Consider the following 25,454-nt stretch of genomic DNA (forward strand, 5'->3'; position numbering starts at 1 on the left):
TTTCAGCTAATAAATGTCAATAGCAAAGCTACACGGAGGGTATGAATTAAACTACTCACAATCTGGAGGTGCAGGGCTCTAAAATGCCATGTCCTGCTCATTCTGCTATGTCCATCATGACGGAATATTACGACCGCTTGTCTGAATCTCAGACGGCTAACCAAGAAGGCATGCTTGGTGCGGCCCCTCCCACTGCTAAATTCAAGTCCACCCCTGCAAGGAGAGGAGTCTTTAGCAAAAACTGCAGAGTCCTGCAATGTTTGGGGAAGGCATTAATATTTATCCTCTCCCTCTTAAAATAAGGGAGATATCATTCTGGATTTATAGTAGCATGATGAATAAGGTTATTGAACTAATTAAAAACTAACCGGGCATTTAATCTTTGAGATGCTCCATTTTTCATTTTCTGCTGGTTTTATAAAAATCAGAAACCAAGCACTGTCCTTTAAGTCCACCCACCCACGTACTCATCCAGACCAATAGCTGCCCTGGTCTGATTAGTGCAAGATCCTCTGAGAGTTTACAGGGCACAGAAGAACCCTTGGCGACACTCAAGAACCAGAAGGTAGAGGAAGAACACAGTAGAAGAGCTGACAATGGTGAACGATCACAGTGAAAGATGGAGACTGTATCTAGAGGTGGAGTGAGGGTGTGGCTGGGATAACCTGCTGGGAAGGGTGAGGTGTCTCTTCCTAGAGGCTGACTGTTCAAGAGTGATCTTAGGATGATGTAGGCACGGCCAGTGGTGCTGGTGAGAGCCACAGAATGATCCCTGGGTGATGCAGTCTTCTCCTTCAGGTTGGCTGTGGGGTAATCTACATTTATTGAGCTGGAGGTTTCAGAAGGGGAGGGGCCAGCTCGCTGGCAATAACAATAACAACAATATCAGCAAATATGTGCTGCCTGCCAGACACTGTGCTAAGTATTTGACATTTATTAACTCATTCAATCATAACAACAACCCTAGGAAGTAGGTATTATTGACATCCCCATGTTATGGATGAAGAAACTGAGGCACAGAGGTACAGGAACTTCACAAGGTCTTCTAGTAAGTGGTGAAAGCAGACTCATGCAGCTCACTCCACATCATGCACTTTAGCTTGAGTCTCCGTTGCCTCTCAAAAGTACCAGTACCCAGTGTATGGAGCACTGTTCTAAGCAGAGACTTTTATAACCATCACTCCATACTACCTCCAACATGGCTGGCAGTCAACACGACCTACACATGTGCCCTCTATCTTTGTCTTCTGCCCTATTACATTTTCTCTAACTCCAGGCTCTGCCAGAACTGCCCATCCCCCGCCTTATACTCTAAGTTTGTATTTGTGTATCCCTGTGCTGTCATTTGGGGTACAAGATGGGGCCCCGTCCTCGGACCAGGCCAACCTTCCCTTTTCTGGGTACTTCAGGCATTCACTCAGATCCAATTCACAGTTGGAGAGGCTGTGCACACCCAAATAAATACAGGGAAAGAATCCAGGAAATTTTTTTTTCTGATGATTCAGACTCAAGAAAAAGTCCAGATAGCCATACAGTCATTAATAGAGCACTTTCAATATATGGAATCAGTGCCTTCGCATGTGTTATTTCATTTAATTCTCATAGCACCTCAGTGAAGTGGCCACTGAGGTCGCTGACTTCAATAGGAAAGATACTTAAGATTCAAGAAAAGCTATGTGACTTGCCCAAGATCACACATCTAGTAAAAATCAACAGCTGGAATTCGAAATCCATGTCTACATCGATCGAGATGCTGCAACACAAAACACCAATCTTTCCTTCAGCCTTTTACAAATAACAATAACTTTAAACATATATACATGCCCTCAGCTTGTGGGACAAGAGTGGTTTTCAGCTCAAATGGACCACCACATGTGTCTATTCATCCACGCAGCCCCGAATGAGGTGGGACAGGCTCTATGTTGCTTCATTCCTTCGACCTCTCTTCTTGAATAAGCTCAGTCTCCACATCCCACCCTGGAGCGCATTTCTAGGGGCTGGAAGCAGAGGGTCTTCCATAAGGGGCCTCCTCTGTGAAATACCATTCCTCTTGTTCTCCTGAGAGCCCAGTGAGCTGACCTTCCAGGCACGATGAAAGATAGCTCTTTCTGGTTTATTTTCCCTAGATAGTTGGAGGAATGTTGTTCTGGGCTTGTGTTCAGTGGGTTTGTGTTTTTTGTTGCTGTAATGGTGTTTTGCTATAGTGGTATTACCATATTTTGAAAGTTTTCTAAGCCATTGCCCATGCACCCAGGGGTGACTATTAAAATGATGAGGACATTTTTATAAATCACAAAAATAAATAAATGTATAAAAGCACAGTTAGAAAAATGGGCAAAGCTAACTCAGCTAAAGAAACAACTGAAAGTGTTTTTTCGGAATCTAAAATGAGTTTCATGCCTAAAAAGGTCTATAGAAAAAATATTCTGTACATTTTAAGGAAAAAATAATTTCCATGAATATTATAAATGGTAAATGCTGACTTTGATTTCACATTCTATCTATGTATCTAGATGGAAGAAATGCAGACAGAAAAAATTAAGCATATATGCATTAGGAATAACTGTAGTGTTATATCTTATTTATGTATAGCCATTGTTTTGCTAGAATTAAACATGCATGACAATTTTTTCTTTTTAAGTTGCTTTTCTTTAAAAATTGGTCCTTTTGTTTTTTCTCATCTAATATCTAGGATATTTACCATATCTGAAAGCCTACCATTATAAGATCATGGCCAGAACCCGCTAAAAAATGTTAGAAACTAGACTTTCCGGATCATCTACTCTCCCTCCCTCTCCTTACCCACTGCCACTCTGACCCCATCCACTCTGCCAGGAGCATGGCCTCAACTAGTTGGCGGCTTTGCTGACTGCATATAAACTTAATCCTGGTCTCCGTGGCTATCCCTGAAAACTCACATAGTTAGTTTTCCAAAGAGATGAAAATGATTGTCAAATACTCTGTGTGCTGGGCAACATTTCAATGAACAAAGGAATACATACATGGATGGGGAGGAATTAAATGCTTAATAATTTCATTAATAGAAAAAAAATCAACTGTTCACAGGTTGACAAAAGTTTTAAGTATTTTGTTTCAGATATTGTAGGGGCAGGCAGGGCTTTTGGTCTACAGATGGGGAGTGGGAAGGTGAATGTGGAGACGCCAACCTGCATCTCAGCACCAGGCTCCTCTGGCTGCCCCAACAGAGGGGCTGAGCCCTGTTTATGGCACGGGGGCTGGGTAGATTCAATAACAGGGGCTCATCATGAATGATTAGGGTTACAGGTCTTGGGCAAAATCTGAGGAAAGCAGGTTTCAGAACAACTGGACTTAAATTAGCTGTGTTTTAAATGACAAAGCAGATGGGCCATGAGAATCACCCTACCACATCCCACATTAGGAAAGCAGGGAACCTCTTCCCAAAGTGCAATACTGTGAAGAGGCAGGTGGTCAAAAAGCAGGTCTTCTGCCAACTATAGAATTGATAAGACTATGATCACTTATGGAACATTCAGATCGCTCTGTGTGTGGTCTGAAAAATCAAACCAGAGTGTGTGTTCGGGGGGTGGGAGTAGAAGGAGACGACCGTTAGAATCAAAACAGCAACTGTATCTGGATTTGTTTTTAACTCTGCCAAAAGCATGTGGAGTAACAGAATCAAACAATTTTCTCAAGCAGAAAGAATTATTTTGCTTTCAAACACCAACCAGGTAAAAATGGCCTCAAAGATGATTAGAAATGCAGTGGCTGTTCCACCATGATTATTCTTTCTAATCACATACAAAATTTCAAATACTTCAGTAAATTACTCACAGGCAATTAAGTCCTTTAGATTCATCCTGTGATGGTGGCAGTCTTGTTGGCAATGTTTGTCCTAGAGCAGCAGTTGAGAGCCTAGCAGGAAATTAAAAAGCCACATGATTCTTTAGCTTATAATACAGTTAGTTGATTTTCCCGAGGTTATATGTAGGTACATCATGCTGATGCAAATAGCAAGGCAAGTAGCTCTGGGTCAACAGCCAGAAAATGGAGCTCCTCAACCCTACCACAGGTAGAGAATGATCAGACAATGGAGTTGGCCTTTCCCTCACCCACCGCACCCCTACACATAGACATATTACATAAATTCCAGATTTGCCCTTCAGTCTTTTTGGTGCCGCTACAGGAGCAGAAGGGGCAGAAAAAGAAACACAAGGCTGAGCCAGGCCCCATCTGGCTGCTGACTTCCCTATCTCCTCTTCTAGTGTTCTCTCCCATGTGACCTGAAGAACACTTGGGTGACCCAGGAAAGATGCCTGGGACCTGTGCCATTCCCTGTGCTCTAATGGTGCTGCAGACACTGGTGTCTCCCTCACTCATTCCCTCAGCAGTACCGTACAGTCCCTTCCTATTCCTTAATGGATATGAATATCCCACGTTTTCTAAGTCTTTTCTCCCCAAGTAAATTAGGAGCTCCCGACGGGCAGGGAACACAATGCTCCTCTGTGCCCTTTCGTTATTGCCAGTACAGCGCTAAGCAAAGAGCAGTCTCTCTAAAACAAATTGTGTAAGGAGTCTCTTTGGTGTAAGTTTAGTCAGTAGTACTAGATGGGTAGGAAGGACAGAAGAAAACAAATATCAGGAATGACAATTAGTAAGGTAAAGTCAGCCTCTACTAAGAAACCCGGTTAAATTAAACCCCTCTGTTTATGATTGCCCTGGATATGTGAGCCCTGTCCTCTCCGATCATTCTATTGCCTTTCCTCATGCTTTGTGGCTATGCTGACCACAAATAACAAGTAGAACCATGACCTTAACATCATTGCTTTTCAGGACAAACCTTCTAGTTCATCTTCACTAACTGACTAAACCTAGCTTCCAGGGGTCTTCTCACATCCTCTGTGGAATTGTTTTTCGTAGAAAGTACTGAAAAAGCCACAGAATAAAATGTTCAAGGATCTGAAAAGAGAGACTGCCCCTACTCAAACCTATAGTCAAGTAGTTATGTGAATCAAAATTCTCTTCCTTTTTGGGGGGGGGCATTCTTTGCTTTGGGGGCTTTAAGGGGTTGGGGGTCGGTTGGAATTTCCACTCCTTTTTCTCTAGGGACTATTGGATGGTGGAGGGAATGCAGGGCTGGTCAGCGTGGTGGGAGGGGGCTTATTTCTGCCACCTTTGGAAAAGATGGACACTTTATCTGTGGGCACACGGCTCTTTGTTTCCCTGCATTCCCACAGGAGTAGGCTTCCACCCTAACGGAGTTAACGAAGGTCACTTCTCTAACCCATAAGACTGAAACTTGGGGCTCCCTTTGTAGGGGAGTCCTCGGCTGACCTTATGGCCTTCCACCGACAGTTCTGGCTGTTTCTAGTATTGAGGTTTAAAACAACAACTGACTATTGCTCCCTTTGCACCTTCACCAAGACAATCTTGGTCACACTGGGTACTGTGTGTAACTCAGGGTTTTCTCTCCCAACTTTTCCTCCCCGTGAAAGAGTAAGTTAGCCTGGGATGAACAGGAAATGGCTCGTTTCTGCCAGGACACTGGGACAATCGCCCAAGCTAAGGCCACAGACATGACTGTCAACAGCTTCATTTTCACCTTTTTTTTCTTCTGTCCCCAGTCTTTAGGCCAAAGAAGCCCCCACATCAGCCATACCCTGACCCATCAGCCCACCCTGTCCTGGCGCTGGGTCTGCTCTGCAGAGCAGACCAGGAAAAAGCCTGACGGTGGGAGGCCAGCCTGCACCAACCCCAGGCTTTTCACTGCCGGCGGGGATTAAGTAACACCCGCAAAATCAGCACTTGCACACATGCCAGGGGCTGATTACGGGCCTCTCAGCCAGGGCAGCCGACGCGATTTCAGAGCAATTTCTCCGATTACTCAGCCCCAGGACAGCGGGGCGCGGCTCCAGCGCACATCCTGGGCGCGAGGAGGAGGCCCGGCGCGGGCGGGCGCTCACCGAGGGCCAGACGAGACTGCCACCCACCAGCACCGCGTCCGCCCGGAGCTTCCGGCTCCCCTGATCCGGCCCCGCTCCGAGCCCCCAGCGCTGGGAGGAGCCCTGTCCCGCCTCAAGCACCTCCACCTCCATCCATCCTCAATCGGCTGCACACCGCGGGCCTAAGACCCATTGGTCCCAGGCTCTCGCCACCTCTCCACCGCGGCGCCCTTCGGGGTCTGGGCCCAAGGCTGCCCATCACCGGGCGAGAAAAGAGCCGCCAAATGCGCCTGCAGGACGGGAGGAGGGAACAGCTGTCGGTGTCTCGGCGGCAGCCTAGCCCACCCCCCATCCCGAACACAGAGAACGCGCCCCGACTGTACCCCTGCGACCCGCCCGCTCCCCGCCGCTCGGCCACCTCCCCCAGCCCCGCGCCTGCGCCCCTGGCCATCGCCAGAGGCCGAGCGGTTTTCCAATAGTTAAGATAAGCCTGGGATCTTAATTTCCTTGATGGGACCGACCGCGAGGCCGTGTCAATGTCCCCTGACAGACGTAATGGAGGGTTATTAGCAGTACAAAGCCTGGCGGACCCGCAGCACCAGTTCAAGGGAATATTTCGGTGTCGCACCGAAATTGCTGCGCATGTAAACCAATTTCCCCGACAGAAGGGTAAACACAGACTCGTTTGAACCGCGAGATGAAAACAGATGGCATATCGCAAACAGTTCCCCCAAATACAACAGACTTCTGGGCCAATTACACGTGGTTAGCGCTGACTGGCAGAGGAAATAGTTTTCCTTGCTGCTAAATGTCACAAAAGTCACCGAAAGGCACAGAGGGAGGCCGCTTTGTTTTCGTGAAACTTGCTAAAATTAATCTGTGCTGGAGCCCCTTGTACAAAGCAGAGCGGCCCCCTCCCCTTCCCGCCGCGGGGGCCAGGCCTTTGTGGAGGAGCCGAAGGGTGGGGGGGGGGGGCCAGCGCCGGGACCTCCAAGGGTGGGGGGGCCCAGCGCCGGGACCTCCAAGTGCGAATCTGCCGGAGGAGAAAACGCGGCAAGAGACAGAAACCTCAGCAGGCGCTCTCGGCCTCGGGGGTGCGGGCGCGCGCAGGGGGTGCGGGCGCGCGCGGGGGCTCCGGGCCCCCATCTCGCACCCAGCCCGGGCGGACACGGCCCCTCTTCCCGCCCCAGCTGCTCGCCCCTTCGGGACGCCCGCCCCGGCCCGGGAAGCAGGGGAACCAGGCTCACAGGCCCAGGAGGTCGGGGCTGCCCACGTGCAGGCATAGGAGCCCGGGGCCGGCCACGCGGGCGCCAGCGCCAAAGGCTCAAGGAGATGCTCCTGCGCCCCCGGGACCAGGCCCTGCGCAGGGCAGGCGGGCAGAGGCCTGGCTCCCGGCGGGTCTGGGCCGGGAGGGCCGCGCGCCGCAGCCCCGCGGGTTTGGCGCCCCTTCTGGTGAGGGAGCCGGGACAACTGGGGGAGGGGGGACTCCGGGGGTGGTAGAAGGGGGAGGCCGCACCCCCAGGACTGACCCTGGAAGGCGGGAGGCGTCAGAGAGCGTCGGCCCAGCTCGTAGACCCACCGGCTCACGCAGGGCGGGGGGCGGGGAGGAAGGGCCGGGCGCGCCGCGCCTGCTCCCCAGCGGCCGTCAGTCGCCGCGAGGGGCCGTTCCCCGCGCTCCCGGGCTCCCGAGGCCGCCCGGCTGGGCCGCGGGCGGGAAGACGGTGCTGGCGGTGCGGCCGGAGGAAGCGGCTCGGGCAGCCGCCCCGCGCCCGGGAGCGCGTGCAGGGTTCAGCCGTGTTTCGGTTGCCCCCTGACCTGACCCCGGGCGCACAAAGGCCTCCTGGGTGCACGGCCATGGCGCGGCCTTCCCGTCGCTGCCAAATTAATGAGCCCCCGTCAGGTTGGGTTTACAGCTCGGCCGGGAAGCAGCCGAGTGGAAAGGAGCGCGGGCCGCCCCGGAGGTACCTGCACGCAGGCAGAGGCGTCCTGTCCCGGGGGCCGGGGAGGGCGAGGCCCGCGCGGTGCCGCCCTCGACGCTGCACTCCGGTCCTTCCGCTGACTCCCGAGGGAACGGGCCTGCCCCAGGGGACCGCTGGGCGGTGAGAAATGTGTGTCCTGCTTTAGAAAAGCAGCACAGACCCCGCACCTCACACCCCGGCAGCACGGGCCAGGCGTGCTGGGTGTCTCTGCGGCGCCCTGGGCTGCGGGCCCTTGGGGGCTGGAGTTCGCGTCCCCAGGAATCCGGTCCTCCTGCCTCCACAGGGCAGGGGTGTCCCCCAGCGAATGAGTGTGGGCCGGAGGGAGAGGAGCGAGGGTCTGAGGCCAACCCCTAAAGGAGGCATGTTCAGTCTGTGGCCGAGGGCCGGTTTTGAAAGCCAAAGATGAGTGGGAAAGGGATTTGTTGTTTGTTTTGAATAAAAGTCGATCTACCAGCTCATCCTGAAGTCTAGAAGACTGGCTCCCCATGCTGACAGCTCTGCTTTCTTATTGCTCTTTAAACACTGTGGGGAATTCGGTGCAAGAAAAATGACTAAACTTGAAGCTGGTAGAGCTTAAGGCATTGATTTATCTTATTCCTTCCAGATTTTTCAAATATATTAAGAGAAAGCGCTTCCATTTAAAAACACTTAAAAGGTCAGAAGAGCAATGCCCTCTTTCCCTGCAGCTTTGTTTGCTGTTGAGAACCAAGAAGGTTAAAAAGTGGGAGGAACTGGTGTGACTGTTGACTCCTGCATTTCCTCATCCTGGCTTTAAAGAGGCTGCCTTTCAGAAGAGGAGGGCCCTGCTGCACACCCCTGTTCTTCTGGTGACCTCAGCAAGGGCAGCACTAGGTCACCTCTCCGAACCCTCCCTGCTCTCTCTCTCTCTCTCTCTCATCAGTTTCCCTTGTCTAGATTACACACACACTGTCTGGCATCTTTTTTTTTTTTTTTTAAACAAACACTTTTCTTAATTGATTTCAGAGATGAAGGGAGAGGGAAAGAGAGATAGAAACATCAATGATGAGAGAGAATCATTGATCGGCTGCCTCCTGCACGCCCCCTACTGGGGATGGAGCCCGAAATCCAGGCATGTGCCTTTGACCTGAATCAAACCTGGACCCTTCAGTCTGCAGGCTGATGCGCTATCCACTGAACCAAAACAGCTAGGACTTCTGGCACCTTATGGGGCACTTCTGACACTTGCAGACCTGGCTGCCCTGTCTGAGCCCACACCTTCCTCTGAAATCTCAGTGTACTTAGAAGGTCAAGTTGTCTTTATGAGGCCAAGTAGTCATTGCCTTAAAGATGTTAACTACCTCAAAGAGTGCACACAAGTAAACTATGATGTACTCCAATTCTTTTTCTAGGTAAACTATCTCCTCAACTAGAAATTGTAACCCCTGGAGACAATGATTAAGACCAGTTGTCTGTGTTATCTCACAGCATAGTGCCAAATCAAGAAATGTTATCTATGTTGATTCTACAACTAATTAGACTTGATACAGTCCTTTCTAAAGTGCTCAGAACTAGAGTGGGGGGGGGGGGGCGGTACCAACAGCTCCCTTTCATTCCTACTTCATTCTAAATTATGTATTCCAGAAATTGAAACCTCCTGCCAATATCCATGTGTGTGAGCCATCTTGGAAGGGGATTCCCCAGCCCCATTCAGACCTTCAGATAACAGCAACCCTCACCAACTCTTGACTACACCCTCATGAAACACTTTGAGCCCAAACTATCCAGCTAAGTAACTCCTGAGTTTTTTACTTACAGAGACTTTGAAATAATAAACGATTATTATTTTAAGTTGCTCAGCTTTGAGGGTGATTTGGCACATAGCAATAGATAAATTAATACAGAAATTGAGTAAAGCTCCTCTTAACTTTGAAAGCAAAAAAAGAGACCTTACATGTGTAATCCCTTTATGTTTTCCATAGAAGATATATCTGGTCCTCTCTGCAACTCTAAGAAGAATAGAGAGTGCCATTTAGAAAACTGACGGTCAGACAGATGCGCTCAAGGTACTCAGGGACAAAATTAATAGGAAAGCATTCAGGGTCTCTTTCACCAAGCCTTTACAGCAAGCATGTCAAACTCGCAGCCCGCGGGCCACATGCCTCATTGATTTGGCCTGTGTTTGCCTTTGAGTTTGACATGCTTGCTTTAGAGTATCACTGTTTAGAAGTTGGCTTAGGCAGAAAGACCCTAAAAGCAATACAAAATAAAACAAAAATGAAAAAAATATCCCAAAGAGTCTCTAACTTTAAAAAGATTTCCTAAGAGACAGTTGGCTTTATGTAACACTCCTGCTATTCCCAGCCCCACTGCCTCTCTGGTTCTTAAAGCACACAAGAGTTTGTGGTCGTGGACCTTGCCCAAAATTGTAGCTCGTCATCAGTTTTGAGAACATTCATATATTCTGAACCGTGAAACTATTCATGGTTATGGTGTTTATAGCTTGGGTTTAAATAGGAAACTAATCAAGATAAAATCTCTGTGTGATAAGGTGCTCAAACCCCAGTCAATGGAAAGAAAGCTTCCTGCTGCACAGTGAGTGGTCTAGGTACCTCACTAGGCACTGGGTCCTGACTCAGAAACACAATAGGAGGGAGATAAAACTAACAGAGCTAATGCATTTTTCCTAGAACTAATATTGAGGTGATAAGTGCTAGTTTGGGACAATAATGAATGAGTGAGTGACTAGCTGAGTCTGCTGCTTGTTAGGCGTAAGCCCTATAGAGTTTGTTTTGGTTTCCTCTTCACTTTGAAAGAGCAAGCAGAATCTCTGGGGCCAAAACTGCTCTGACAAAAAGCTCAGCTGATGACCCTGCCTTGAGTTGGGACAAACACTTGCAAATGAAGTCTTCTCTGCTCCAGAGGCAATAAAGGTGTAATATGTGTGGCCTTTCAGGAGTAATCATCAACAGCAGGGAACTTGGCAGAAAGATAGCCCAAGTTTGTTTTTTAGAAGCAGTATGCGTTCCAGTCTAAAATGGACTGCAAAGTACATACGCATCTGCAGTAGATGTTGCCACAGGTGTAGGATGTTGTGGTTTCTAACATCTTACATGTGTTCTCTAAACAATACCTCGAGTGTCTTTTTGTTTCTGGCCTGTGTGGTTTCCTGCATTTCCGGCAGCTAATCCTATGTAGAAAGGCAGCTGCCTGCAAAGCATTACTGAAAATTATGTATAAAGATATGCATGCAGAAGATGGTGTTGGCTCTGAAAGAAGCTCACCCTGACCTCAGAGTAGGATGGAGCCAGCAGCACTTGTTGGTGAAGCTGAAATAAGTACATTGTTATTGACGGCCAGGCCTGAGCAGCTTCCAAGCGCCCCCTGGAATTCCTTCTGTTTCTGAGCCCTTAAGGGACAGAAATCTGAATTCCAAACGTGGGAATGACCTGGAGAGGGAAGGGAAAGAAGGCCCCTGTTAGGTGAGACCTTTTGCCAAAACTCCACAACATATCAGGGAATGTCAAGAATTTATTGTGTAAAAAAAAATAATAATTTAAATAAATAATAAAAAGAATTTGTTGTGTGAATCATCCAAAAAAATATTCATCCAAGCAAGCTTTGTCTCTCAAGCCATAATCCTGGGAGGCAGAGATACCTGTGGGACACAGCTAGTCAACAAACATCCAGGATGTAGAGCTTAAGATACTGGGCAGCCAGGTGCTTTGAAAAGCAAACACATCGACAATCCTGAGGCCTGTCTACACATAGCCAGTTCATTCAGACTTCCTCCCAGGCCTGCAAAGCTAAGAGTCCTCCCTTCCCCCCTCCCATAAATACCCTCTTAAGACTATGCAGTTCCCATTTTGAGGATTCTTTCCCATTTCAGGTTTGCCTGATATTCATTCAAGTCTCATTTCCCTACATAAAAGCATTAAAGGGAGTGTGTGTGTGTGTAAGTAGGTAATTGGTAGTTCCCCGTGTAAACTCCCTTACTAAGAATTGACCCTGTTGGGGGCTCTTAGTTTTAAACACGTTAAAAATCTTCTCTTTTTTCCTTTTCCAAAAAAGTGATGGGAATGAGAGGCAGATTAAACTATCTCCTGGCAGGGATATGGTCATCTACTTAGCTTCTGAGAATAGTGACCTGGCAAAATTCTAGCCCCTGATCTCATAGGCTGGGCAGTACTTAGTGGAGTACTTGCCCCTTCTGTCCCAGAGTTGTATAGGAGACCAGGGAGAGGAGAGGTCAAAAAGGCAGCCTGCCCTGGCTGTTTGGCTCAGTTGGTTGGAGCATAGTCCCATGCACCAAAAGGTCACGAGTTCAATTCCTCATCAGGGAGCATACCTAGGTTGAGGTTTCAGTCCCAGTTGGGGCGTATACAGGAGGCAATCGATCAATGTTTCTCTCTCATATCAATATTTTTCCCTCTCTCCCTTCCTCTCTTTCTAAAATCAATGAAAACGTAACCTCGGGTATGGATTTTAAAAGGGGGGAGGGGGGCAGCCAGAGGAGCAATCCCATGGCTATGCCACTGGGTAGGGGAGGGCATGGATTTCTTGGAGTATCAAGGCCTCTTCTTCCATCTCCAATTAGTGTCTCTCCTCCCATTTGTAGCCTCTCCTCCCATTTGTAGCCTCTCCCTTATTACCCAGCAATCACCACAGGCGAGTAGGGTAGAGTGATAAAGTAAGAGTCTGAAACCCTCCCTCCCTCCTTCGGACCCCTAGCCAACATGGCAGTGATATGAATCAAGGATTCAACCTATAGATCTGATATTGCAAAGAACTGACAAAGGTACTATTTTCCTTTTACATTAGCAACTTACAGTAGTCCGTAGACTGCATGTGTGTCAGGCACACAGAGGAAGCTTACTGTGTAGAACATTAATTCTATTTTTTCTTTAAAAAGCATATCAGATTACTTAGTGGACTTCCAGTTAAAAATAGCTGGTTACATACACACATTTGCCTCCACTCCTTCCAAAACTTCACTAAAGTGACAAGTAAGGGATTAAACAAACATACAAAAAACAAAGGTAAACAAAGAGGAGAGAAACACTGACAACATGCTAGAAGCTGAAAAGCATTTGGAGGGATGGTAATGACTAAGCAGACCCACAAAGTAGAAAAACTAACAGGCAATCTGCCTGACACCATAGAATCCTCGAAAGGTCTAAGCACTGGCAGGACCAGTTGTCTCTGGAAGTGGGGGTAATGGTGGGGCTAAAATCCAGAGGATTGGTTGAGCTTGTTTAAGAAGCAGTGAGGCCCAATCTCCTTGAAGAGGATAAGAAAAGGATCTGTTGGACTGGGGAAAAACAAGAATAGTCAAGGTGGAAAAAGTGTCCTGAAAACAGGCTGAATAAGTGCAAGCTGACACAATGATGGAAATTAACCCCATTGCCTTCTGCCCCCCTAATTAAAGAGACTTCTTTGAGAGGGGTCTAGCCAGCTTAAGAGAAAAGATCCAGAGTCTGACATGGGAATTCGAGTATGAAATGGCCTACCCAGATCACCCCACTGTGAAGCGCAGAGGTGGACAAGCCCTGCTTGCATACAGAGCTTCCTGTCAGCTTTGTAGCACCCTACTCTTACATATGAATGGTAGCCAAGATCACCAACATTTGAAGGAGACTTCTAATAGGAAAGAAAGAGGCCAAATCAACAAACAAATATACAACAACTTGGAATAAAATAACATACAGAGATGAAACCTTTAAAAAATGACTATCACATACATGAAACAAGAACAAGATGTTATAAAAAAAAATAAGAACCTTCAGAGGCTTAAAAGTAGGAGTAGAAATGAAAATCTCAATAATAAAAGTTTCAAAAAAGAAGTTGAAACACTATCCCTGAAGGTAAAACAGAGATATAAAATAGGAGACAAATAATAAAAAACTTAGAGGACCAACCTAGGAGATCCTTCAACTGACAAGTAGGAGTCCCAGAAAAAGACTAAGAGAACAGATGGGAAGAGATCTTCCAGTAATTCGTTAAAATCAACAGAGCTAAAGACCTACCAGGTGCTGGCCACAATGGATAAAAATAGATCCTCACACAGGCTCATCATTGTGACATTTTAACACTTTAGGACAGTAGTTCTCAACCTCATTCCGGAGGATGAGGCCCAGAAATCAGGATTTTTAAAAGATTCCCAGGTGATTCTAATGTGCAGCCAATGTTGAGAACCACTGCTTTAGGACAATGAGAAGAGCCTAAAAACAATCTATTGCCTCCCACGCGTGTCCCAACCAGTGACAAAACCACAACCTAAGTATGTACCCTGCCGGGGAGTCAAACCCACGACCTGTTGGTGTAATGGATGACGCTCCAACCATCTGAGCCACCTGGCCAGGGCTATTCTCCCTTTTATAAAAAATGAATGTTCTCGTCCTTATTTTTTAATCAGGAGGCTATACACTATGGAAGGCAGTATGGAGGTTCCTCAAAAAATTGGAAATGGAACTCCCATTTGACCCTGTGATCCCACTTCTAGGAATATATCCCAAGAAACCAGAAACATCAATCAGAAAGGATATATGTACCCAGATGTTCATAGCAGCACAATTCACCATAGCTAAGATCTGGAAACAGCCTAAGTGCCCATCAGTAGATGAATGGATTAGAAAACTGTGGTACATCTACACGATGGAATACTATGCTGCTGTTAAAAAGAAGGAACTCCTACCATTTGCAACAGCATGGATGGAACTGGAGAGCATTATGCTAAGTGAAACAAGCCAGTCAATGAAGGAAAAATACCACATGATCTCACTCTTTCATGGATAATTAAGACCATTACAAACTTTTGAACAATAATAAATACAGTGGCAGAGCTGCCTCAAACTGATTGTCGGACTGCAGTGGGAAGGCCAGGGAGGGTTGGGGGACAGGAGGGAGGGGAGTAAGAGATCAACCGAAGGACTTGTATGCACCCATATAACCATAACTAATGGACATAAGACACTGGGGGGTAAGGGAGGGCAGGGGCTTGTCAAGGGCGGGGGGGAAAAAAGGACACTTATGTAATACCCTTTGTAATACTTTAAGCGAAAAAAAAAAAATCAGGAGGCTATATAAAGATAACAACATATGAAGTATAAGCCAGAGATGCACAATCCAAACTCATCCTTTATGAGGACATGACACAGGATGCACTATCTCAGGGTCTAGTTTACAAAGGCAAAGCCTATGACCTTGAGGGCCCAGATTCTTCTGTGTGTTTATCTTCCCAAGACATCTTGGACTTGGTGCCTGATGGGCAGGCCGTGCTGAGTGAAAGCATCGAGGCTCATTTGTCTACAAATGGCAAGTGACATCAAAAGCAGAAACTCTGGCTCCTAGTGAGAAGCTCCAGTGGAGGGAAGGAGAGTTCTCTCTGCGTGCCTGGGGAGAGATGCCCGCTGTCCACTTCCACGAGTTCTCAGGGAGGACTGCTCATCACCGACTCTGTCAGTACAGACCAGATGCCACCTTGGTGTCTATGTTATAAATGAAATGTTACCGTGCCAGTGGGGTTTGGAGCTTCAGCTTCCAGGCCATGGTCAACACTGCTGTTTTAAATTACAAGAGACCAGAAAAATTCTTTGTTCTGCCCTCTCTTTGTGTTAGGAAAAACATAGGTGTTTGTCTGTTTGTTTCTTGAATCCAGACAAGTATTAGCCTGGATTTGTCAAAGTTTGTCAAGTTATTTACATTTTTAATTCATAAGTTAAAGATTTGGGCTACAAATTATCAGAGCTAGGAAAATGTAAGAAAATAGTATGCATTCTTCTGAGTAATTCAGCATTTCTAATTTTAAACTGTTTCTTTAAGTCTCAAGTCTCTGACTTCATCTTGTTCGTCTGTCTGAGAGATATTTTAATGTTTGTATCTGCCAGGGCTGTTTCTGAAGGACCAGAAATGCTGTTTTAGCAGAGTTTCTCTCCAGGTGGCTATGGGAGTGAGCGAGGTTTGTATTCTCCCCAAAGCTGAAGAGTGAGAGGGACTAACATTCTGCTTGGCAAGGAAGGCCTGTGTGGATGATTCTGCTGATGGGAGTATAATCCGACGTTAAAGTTTAACAGCTACCAAAAAAAAAAAAAGTTTTATTGAGTGTTAACAGCAGTTCTGTGGGGTTGTACTCTCAGAAAGGAATTTTTTTAAAACACACAGTAGGAAGCTCACGGGAAGTTATTCAACTGGACAGCATGGCCTTGTTCAGGAAACTGGCTACAAGCGCCAGCAGAGGCATCCAGAACAAGGCTGCTAACAGTGCCCAGGCACCCCTGGCTGCACAAAGCAGCCAGTTTTGCTTAGGAAGGCTCCTGAGCAATGGCAGTTAATATTTAAACCAACTCATATTATTTGACGATGGAGCTTTTGCAGAGGTGTTATTTCTCTTAGTGCACTCAACCTGAGACCTCCCAGACAAGCAGAGACCAGAAACCTTCTCATTCCATTTCAAATGCAGAACACACTTACCCAAATTGGAGGAAGAGACCTCTGACATGTTCTCCCCTCTCCCTTTCTACATGGGTCTGTTTCATCTCCATGCACTCAACACGTATAAAGCACCTACTCTATTCAGACACTGTTCTGGAATTGTGCTTTCAGTGGTGATCAAAGAGGCTCAAACTGCTGCCCTTTGGCACTTACACTTCAGTCCCATGAACTCAGACAATGTTAGAGGTGGAGCCTATCATCTTCAGAAGTTATAAACCCAAATGGCTCCAAGGGTCAGACCAGGAATGAAAATGCACAACGGTGATAGGAAGGGGTGGTAACTACTGGTATAGCAAACCAGAGAGTGTGTCCCAGAAGTCGTCCAAACACAGTTTTTTAGAACACTGCAGTCTAAGCAAAACACCTTTGAGTATCAGAAGCCTCTAATGGCTGCTATTCAACTCGAAAATGTCCTCAGACCAGAAATCAAGGCCCTGAAATGGTGCCTTGCTCAAGGTCAGGGAACCAGGCAGTGACAAAACTGAAGCTAGAACTCAGCTGTCCTGGCCCCGGCCCACTGCTGTTTTACTAGGCTATGTTCCTTCTGGTCCCCTAGTTGGGGTATCTCAGAATGTTACTAGTGTTTGACATGATCTTGGTGAACAACTCATTCATTCTCTCAACAATTATTTATAAAGGTCTATCATGTGCCAAACACCAACGAAAGCTTGAGAGGTTTGAACAAGATCAATGTCAGAAATGGGCCGTCACCTCCCAGAGCTTAAGAGCACATTGCTTCAGCAATCTAGATGTATAATTAGTAGGAAACAATAAATTCCCTTTTTCTCCTTTGAGCACTTCTGAGGCAGTAGTTATAACTCCAGGCCCGGAAACACACATGGGCTTAACCTGAACAAAAATTAAATGGAATGTTAAATAATTGATGTCATGTGTCCTTAAAATTAACAATTGTCATAAAAATTTACTATGGAAATAACTGGGTACACATTAGGTGGTCAAATCAGACTTTTGGCTGTAAGTTTTCATGTGTAATGCAATTTCAGCTGCCAAGCTGATGCCAAGCTGGCTGCTTTCTAACAGGTTCCGCAGTAGCATGGTCAAGTGCCAGAACTATCTATTCATTGCACAAACATTGATGGAGTGTCTGCCTACCAGGGCTTTGTGTTAGAGCACATGTGTAAGTGATATGGTATTCAAAGACCAGTGTTTATGAACCAAAGATTAAATGAAAACTATTTTTTGCTAAGAATTTCTCAGAAGTATAGTAGAATCCTTTGAAAATATCCAAAGTTAGGTGTCCTAGGCCAGCAATTCAGTTGTACCACTTGCTATAGCTGGAAGGAGAAATGACCAGAGGTATGATCTATGGTGATTCATGGACTATGGCTAATGGTTTGACTGGATGGCCAGGCACTTGGAAGAAATATGATTGGAAAATTGGTGACAAGGAGATCTCACTATTAGCCCTAGAAATTCACAAGAAACATTTTTTATAACTATCCCTGAAATTGGGCTCTGCTAGTTCAGGAGTTTTAATTTCAAAAGGAACACAGCAATGATTCCAGTGAACTGGAAGCTGAGACTGCCACCTGAACACTTTCATTCACTGGCTCCTTATGCCAGTGAATCAAAAAGCAAAGAAGAGGGTTATTATATTGGCTCAGGTGATTGATTCTGATAACCATGGGAAAATGGGGATTACTACACCATAGGGTTAAGGAACCATATTTTGGAATGCAGAAATAGTCACCTCTTACTGTTTCTGTTTCATAGGATTAAAGTTGATGGAAAACCACAACATCCCAATTCAAACAGAACTGCTAAGGCACTTCAGAATGAAGGTTTGAGTCACCTCCCCAGGCACAGAACCATGACCAGCTGAAGTGCTTGCTTAGAGGAAATGGAGTGGGTAGTGGAAGAAGGCAATAATATATACCAGCAACAGCCATGTGACCATTGCATAAATGAGGACTGTAATAGTTTGGGTGTTTCTTCCTTATTTTGATATTTATATATTTGTATATATATATTAACCAAACATGTTTGTTTTCATCCCCTCCCTCATCCTCATATCACCTAACCTGAAATGTGTTAGATAGTAGTTAACTTTATATTCCAATACTTAAGTTACAGGGATTTTGAATCAGCTAGAAGAAGAATTAACATCACCCAAAACATAAAAGGGGGGACTCTGAATCCTCTTCTGAGGAATTACTGTGTTTTTACTGTATGTGTGATGGTTGTATCATGTCAGGCTGAAGCACGACTTAGTTATGGTTCTCATTTGGAGATAAAATATGGCTCAAGGAGCTGTGTACAGTGCAAGTTGACAAGGGGTTGACTGTGGTGGCTTCATAACGTGTGAACATAGCTAGACTGAATTCTGTTTCCCAGAGTTTCCCTCCCTGTATGTTTGCAGTTAGATGTGTCACAAGAGAGATTGTTGTGTGAGATCTGAAAACAGAAAAGAAGCAGCCACCATTGCTGTTGATCTCCTGGTTCACCCTACTGGTGTGACTCAGCAGCCAAGCCTGCAACAGCGCCACTCTCTCCTGGATATTCCTTCAGCTTCTCAGACTCCTGGGCCAGGTGTGTGTTAAGTCCATGATGGAGGACGTCAACTTCTTCTGCAGACACTGATACCATCAAGGTCAGAAGCAGTTAAGACTGTCAGCTTATGCGTGTAGGTTCCACCTTATCCTTGCTCTACCCTGCTTTGCACTCACCTTCCCTTTCCAGCTGCCTACCCTGAGGACTTAGATTTCTAGCATCTGACACAAGACAACCTTATAGAAACTGCTTAACCACCTCCCACACATTGCTTAAGATGAAATCTCTGTAACAAATCCCTTACCACATATATATCTCCCTGTGCGTTTGCTTCTCTGATTGAACCCTGCCTGATATAGTGGCTTAAAGAATAGGGGGATTTGTTTCCATCACATGTAACAGTCCAAAGGTGAGCAATTCAGGTGAGCAGCACAGCTCTGTTCCACGTGAACATTCAGGAACCCAAGTTCCTTTCATTGTATTGTACCATTGTCTGAAGGCATTGTCTTCACCCACCTGGTCAAAGCTGAAGGTCTACTTCCAAATTCCAGCAGCAGGAAGACACAGAGTAGGGTACAGAGGAGGCTTATTCAACATACTACAAGCCCGATGCACGAAGATTTGTGCAAGAATGGGCCTTCCCCTGGCTGCTGGCACCGCCTTCACTCCGCCAGAGCTGCCTTTCTGCCTTCCCACACTGCCCAGAGGCCCGGAGCAGCTGGGGTGGTGCAGAACGCCTGCATCATAGCCATGGCGAGGATGCAAGCATCCCGCCCCCGGTCGCTAGGCGCCTGTGTATGTAAATTAACCTGCCATCTTTGTTGGGTTAATTTGCATACTCACTCCTGATTGGCTGGTGTGTGATAAGGGTACGGTCAATTTGCATCTTTCTCTTTAAGGCCCTCCAAGTGATAAACATCACTTCCGTCCACATATTGTAGGTGAGGACTTCATCACATGTCCTTACACAACTTCTAGGAAGACTAGGAAATCTGATCTAATGAGGTAGTCATGTGCCAAAAAAGAAAGAGTAAAGGTATTTTGCTGAACAACTAGCTGCTTCTACCACACATATATAGAAGAGTGTGACTATTACTATATATAATAGGTAATATTAATGTATAATAATGCTATATTATATATTATAATAATGTATTATAATAAACTGTAATATACTATAATATACTATACTATATGTACTAAAATATATAATTTATTTTATACTATATGTTATATAGTATAAAATATATAACTTATACTATATATAATATAGGTAATAACAGATAATAGATAATGTTATATACTATGATGCAGACCTCAAAGTCCTGAAAACAGCATAAAAGAACCATTAAAAATGAGCTGAGTTACCCTGCAAAATAAAGTCAGGAGCAGCCTAGTACAATAAAAAATTGAATGCTTCCAGATTTAAGATTTTTTTGTGTGCCAATAAATAAATAAATAAACTACTACTGTAACAACAAACGCCAGGAACTTTCCCAACTAAAAATCATAATTGATTACAAGCTGTTGCCTACAGTATTGAGTTACATTTTGCCTTACCAACAAAATGCCTCAGTAGTTAAAATGATTTTGTTTGAGATTCACATGGATTAAATAGCCTAGAACACATCCATCCTAGACTTCATCTAAGAGAGAGGAGATTTGGTTCAAATATTGCTTCTCAGCATGTCAGGAAATGTTTTCTTCAATTAAGTAATCTTATTTTAGAGTTAACTCTGTGCCAAGAAAATAAACAATATATCTTTCATGAACACATCCACTCTGTTGTATAAAAACTTTTATTTTCTGGGAGGCTGCTCTTGGAATTTGTACATATAATGAGATCAGAGCTGGAAAAATCCTGTTTTCTTTAGCATTTAATGGCTTTGGAAACTATAAGGGAGCCATGTGACATAGTATAATGACAAAGTTCTGTGAACAAGTGAATATCAAAGATCAACAGATAGTCTTTCCCCCCCAAAAAACTGCAGTTTTACAGGAACACTGCATTAAGCACAGTGGGATGTTTCCACTCAGTCTTGAGCTGCGTAAAAATTAGTTGCAAGAGAATCTGTTGCTGATCACAGACCAAATGCTGTTATGCTTTCAACACATTTAAAGGGATTAGGCATTATAGCTATGCATTTCTAAGATCAAGTTGCATTAATGGGAAGTCAGGCAAAACCCTTGAGGTCCAAGTGTCCGGCTATCTAAAGAATGGCACCGAAGCAGGTAAAATGCTAGAGGACTTCTTGGAGCTCTGTGCTCCCCACTTCCAGAGGAAGGCTCCGGATGGAGGCTGGAGCAGGAGTTGTGTTTGCTCCACCTCTCACTGCTCCCAACACCCTCTGTCATGCTCCATCAATACCAAATGGCTCCCACTTCCCCTGACGTTCAGTGCTGCTTCTCTCCTCCGCGCGATTTTGTATGTTGTTTTCCACCATTAAAGTTCCTTGCTGTCCTACAAGACTCAGCTCCAGCAGCACCTTTTCTATGAAGCCCACTCTCCTCTTAATTTCTTTTTTTCTGACTCTTCCATGCCCGTGAGCTTCTTAAAAGCAAGAAGCCACCTTGATATTATTAATCTTACATTCCTGTTGCCTAACAAATCCAGACTCATGGTGGGTATATGATATATGTTTGTGAAATAACAAGTGAATGTTAAGTCTAACAAGGTGGGAAAAGGGAACTTCCCAATTAGCCAACTAGGGCTCCCTTTCTGACACAGTAAAGGGCAAGTCCCAGAGTTCATTGGTAAAGAAGGTAAGAGAAATTCCTCTGATCTTTCTCATTCTCCTCTCAATCTGTACCTGGGTCAACCAAGACCAATTAGTTAGCTTCCAGTTGCCAAAAGAGTTGAATCCCTCCTATTTGCTTGATGACCCGTGAAATGCACTAATAAACATTTGCTGGTAGGAGCTACATGGCAGACCCTCCACACTTCGAACTGCAGTGGGATAGCCCCTGTAGGGACATATACCAGGGTTAGCGCTAGGGTAACATAGCAATACAAAAGAAAACTTTCCACCGAACCGGTTTGGCTCAGTGGATAGAGTGTCGGCCTGCAGACTGAAGGGTCCCAGGTTCGATTCCAGTCAAGGGCATGTACCTTGATTGCAGGCACATCCCCAGTAGGGGACGTGCAGGAGGCAGCTAATCGATCTCTCCCATCGATGTTTCTAACTCTCTATCCCTCTTCCTTCTTCTCTGTAAAAAATCAATAAAATATATATTAAAAAAAAGAAAACTTTCCCACACCTATGTGGAAGAGCTTCAGTTATTCAGAAGTAAAAGTGGCTTCGCTCTGCCTAGCTTTTGTGAGCTTTTTAGATCTACCCAATCACCTTTCAAGCCAAGCTTTGAAAAAGTCTGTTTCTACAAAACCTTTAAAAAGCTTAAAAGCGCCACACCAACACTGGCCTTATCTCCCACTACTCCTTTGCAAATGCTCTACCTGTCAGCCCACCTGGACTTTTCTCTAGTCCAAAAACACACTGTGCACAGGGCCTTTCACCTGCAAAGCAATCTCCCCATTAAAATTCTTCTTGTCTAACCTCACCCATGATGTCATGCAGATATCAGGTGCCCCCTGACATGGTCTGATAAACAGGGAACTGCTCCTCTTGTTTTTCACCTAATACTATAACTCTGATCCAGGGATTAGAAAAACATCCGACCAATCCAGACTGGGGGACATAATACAGGATCCAGACATGGGTTTGCATGTAGGTGGTTTGCTTTTGGAAGTGAGCCCAAGTAACAGGAGTGGAGTGCTGGTGAGTATGGGCCTGGCTGGCTCAAGGTCTCATTGTGGAGTCAATTAAGTTCCTAATATAACCTGCAGTAATTTGGAATGTACATGATTATGATAAGTTGCTATTATATTCATGCAAATGTAACAGTTAATGGAGGTTTAGCTAAATTTTGTATGTTTTAAGGAACATTTCAAAAGCAACTTGCACAGGTTTGAAAATCCTGACAGAGTAGGTGGTAAACTGCCGCATGCAGTGAATTCTTCCTGAGAACCAGGCGCTGTTTTAAAAGTCTGTATATCTGCCAGGTCCAGAGGCTGTAGTACTTTCATCACTGGCACCATTATTTTCATTTCTAAACCAACCCTTGGATAAACAGCAATTGCTCCTGTTATTGTAACACTGTGTTAGTGGGAGGTCACCCATTGGTCCTCCCAGACTCATTTCACAGCGACCTGCTCTGTGACAGCCGCCTTGGAGAAGCTGATCCACACATACGTGATTATATCAGGTGCTTGATTATGTATTTCTTACATGGAAGAATAGATAATACAAGAACAAATAATAATACAAAAATAAACTCTGTTTTATTTTTTTTATGTGCCTCAGGCATGAAACAGCTCTGGCCACCAACACAGGCATGAGGCTAGGATGAACAAAGGACTGTACATCTGCTTTGCCCCTGACTGATATAAGAGCAACACCACCAATCAGGTGTCTCCTTGCCCATTGCCAGGGGATAAACTCTGTTTTATGTACTTATAACTGTATACCTACATTTGCCCACCCCTGTATATTTGTAAAACACTTTTCATTCTAGACTTTTAAAGTGATTTAGAAACCATGACTTATTAATAATCACACCCCCTGAGCTGTTGATCTAAACATGGTCAGATTAAGGGGCTGGGGGTTTCTGAGGTCTAGAACTCCAGCTGTCAGAAACAGAACTCTTCAGAGAAAGCGGATCTGGACCTCCTTTAGCACCACTGCGGCTGCCATTGTTTCTCTGGTATGGCGACTCAGACTTTCAGAACGACTCGGGGCCATCACCCCTCTCTCTTTCTTTCCCCGTTGTTGTGTGCCATTGTGGTCATGGTGTGGAGCTAGATGAGAAAAGTGCTTTGAATGAGTTCTCTGTAGCTGTGTAGCATTCAAAATCCAAGCAAACTCAAAAATGCAGCCCCAGAGATGCCTTTGGGCCACCAAGGCACCAGGAGCTAATGCTGCTGCGCCTCAGTGTTGAACCGAGACCCCGGCCTCTCCCCAGCACCTCTGCACACTCAGAGCTTCCCCGGGCTGCGTGCTTTGGGAAAGAAGCCTGCATCTCGAGGTTAGTGATCTGGTTCTGTTTCCAACTGGCCAAGTGACCTCAGATAATTCAGTCTCCCGAGACCTCAGTTTCCTCAGCTATAAAATGTGAGTGGAGGAATAGAGGGTCTTTCAGCTCCAAGATGTTATGATGTAAAAATCTTGCCAAGACAAACATCTTAAGTTTGTTTTCTTGCATTTCCACACCTCCCTCCTCTGTACTTGACCTGCACATGGAAAATATCTGATGCCTCACCCTTCCACACCCTCACCAGACACTTGAGCAAATCCGAATGTTTCTTTTATAAAAGAGCTTGTGCCATATTTTCTGCACATTTGTCTCTGCTTTTCCAGTATAATCCCTGCCACCTCTTCAAATCACAGTGGGTCAGCATTGTATCAGACAGATAGCTGATTCTCATCAGTTTCATTCAGTCTGGTATCCAATTTGGTTACTTCAGACATCTTCTTTTCTGTGGATCAGGTGATGGCTTCTGGTCTACCTATTCACCTCTGATTTACCCTGAGGGGCTTTGAAGTAGGATGTTTCTCATTGTGGGGGGAAATGTGTTTGGGGAATTCCTTTGCCTATTCTGGCCTGACCGAACTCCAGTTGACAACCTCTGGGAAGAGTCACAAGCTGACATTTTTATTTCCATAGATATTGTTTGTCAACAAAAAGTTGTGAGGAGTTGGTTGGGGCACCATGGTTAAAAGCAGCTCTTTTGTTCCAATCTTAAAAGAAAATTAAAAATCCACTCTTTCAGATACCTCACTTCATCCAGCATCCACTGAAAATACGGTTGCTGACAGCCATATCAGCGTGAAGATACAGAGCATCGGAGTTAGGGAGGACTTTCCACTTTAATGAGAATGTCCCTGCGCTAGTTTCCTCTGGGTCTGGCGCCCTTTTGGAAGCCTTAGGCAGTGGCCCACTGCTGATACACTTACTAACATTTAACTTGCAATCTCCTGCTTCCCAGAGAGGTGCTACGTTAGGGTGTAACATGATAGAAAAGGGCAAAGAACTTGGGTTGCTGTGCACCCAGCACCAATCTTCTCTGATATCAAGGCCTTTTTTCATCTCCTCATGCAAAGTCCTCATGCAAAAATCAAACCAAAAAAAAGAGCAAAAACAAAGCACTTGAGTTGCATTTTTTTTGCTTGAAGTCTCTCTCACTTTTACTTTTCATGTTCCTTTGAACATAGTTGTACCTCAGCCCTTCCTGATTTTGTTTTATTCTCCAAGACAGATTTTACTCTTTCCTTTCTAAAACATCCAGATGACCTTTGCTTTGGGCTTTTTCTAAATCACCATATGTTAGATAATTGTGCCCAGAGGAATTACTTTCAGAGTGGCCTAAACACAAAAGAAAAACACACAGCCAACTTTTGCTCTAGAGTAGTGCAAACATTTCCTTAAACCTAAGTGTCTCAAGAGGGAAATTGACAGAATAAACCTTTCACCCAGCGAGTCCACTCTGTGTAGTGCTTGTCCTGAATCCTTCTTCTTGAATTTTTATATCCCTGATTTA

General features: G+C 45.3%; 1 pseudogene; it reads right to left on the minus strand.

Moving 5' to 3' along the window:
- Nucleotides 1-23,207: 23,207 nt before the first annotated feature.
- LOC139009670 (small nucleolar RNA SNORA48) lies at nt 23,208-23,352 on the minus strand (annotated as a pseudogene).
- Between the last annotated feature and the right edge of the window lie 2,102 nt (nt 23,353-25,454).

Source organism: Myotis yumanensis, unplaced genomic scaffold, assembly GCF_028538775.1.
Source record: "Myotis yumanensis isolate MYYU_CA2020_CCGP unplaced genomic scaffold, mMyoYum1.0.hap1 SCAF_4, whole genome shotgun sequence".
Classification (NCBI taxonomy): Eukaryota; Metazoa; Chordata; class Mammalia; order Chiroptera; family Vespertilionidae; genus Myotis; species Myotis yumanensis.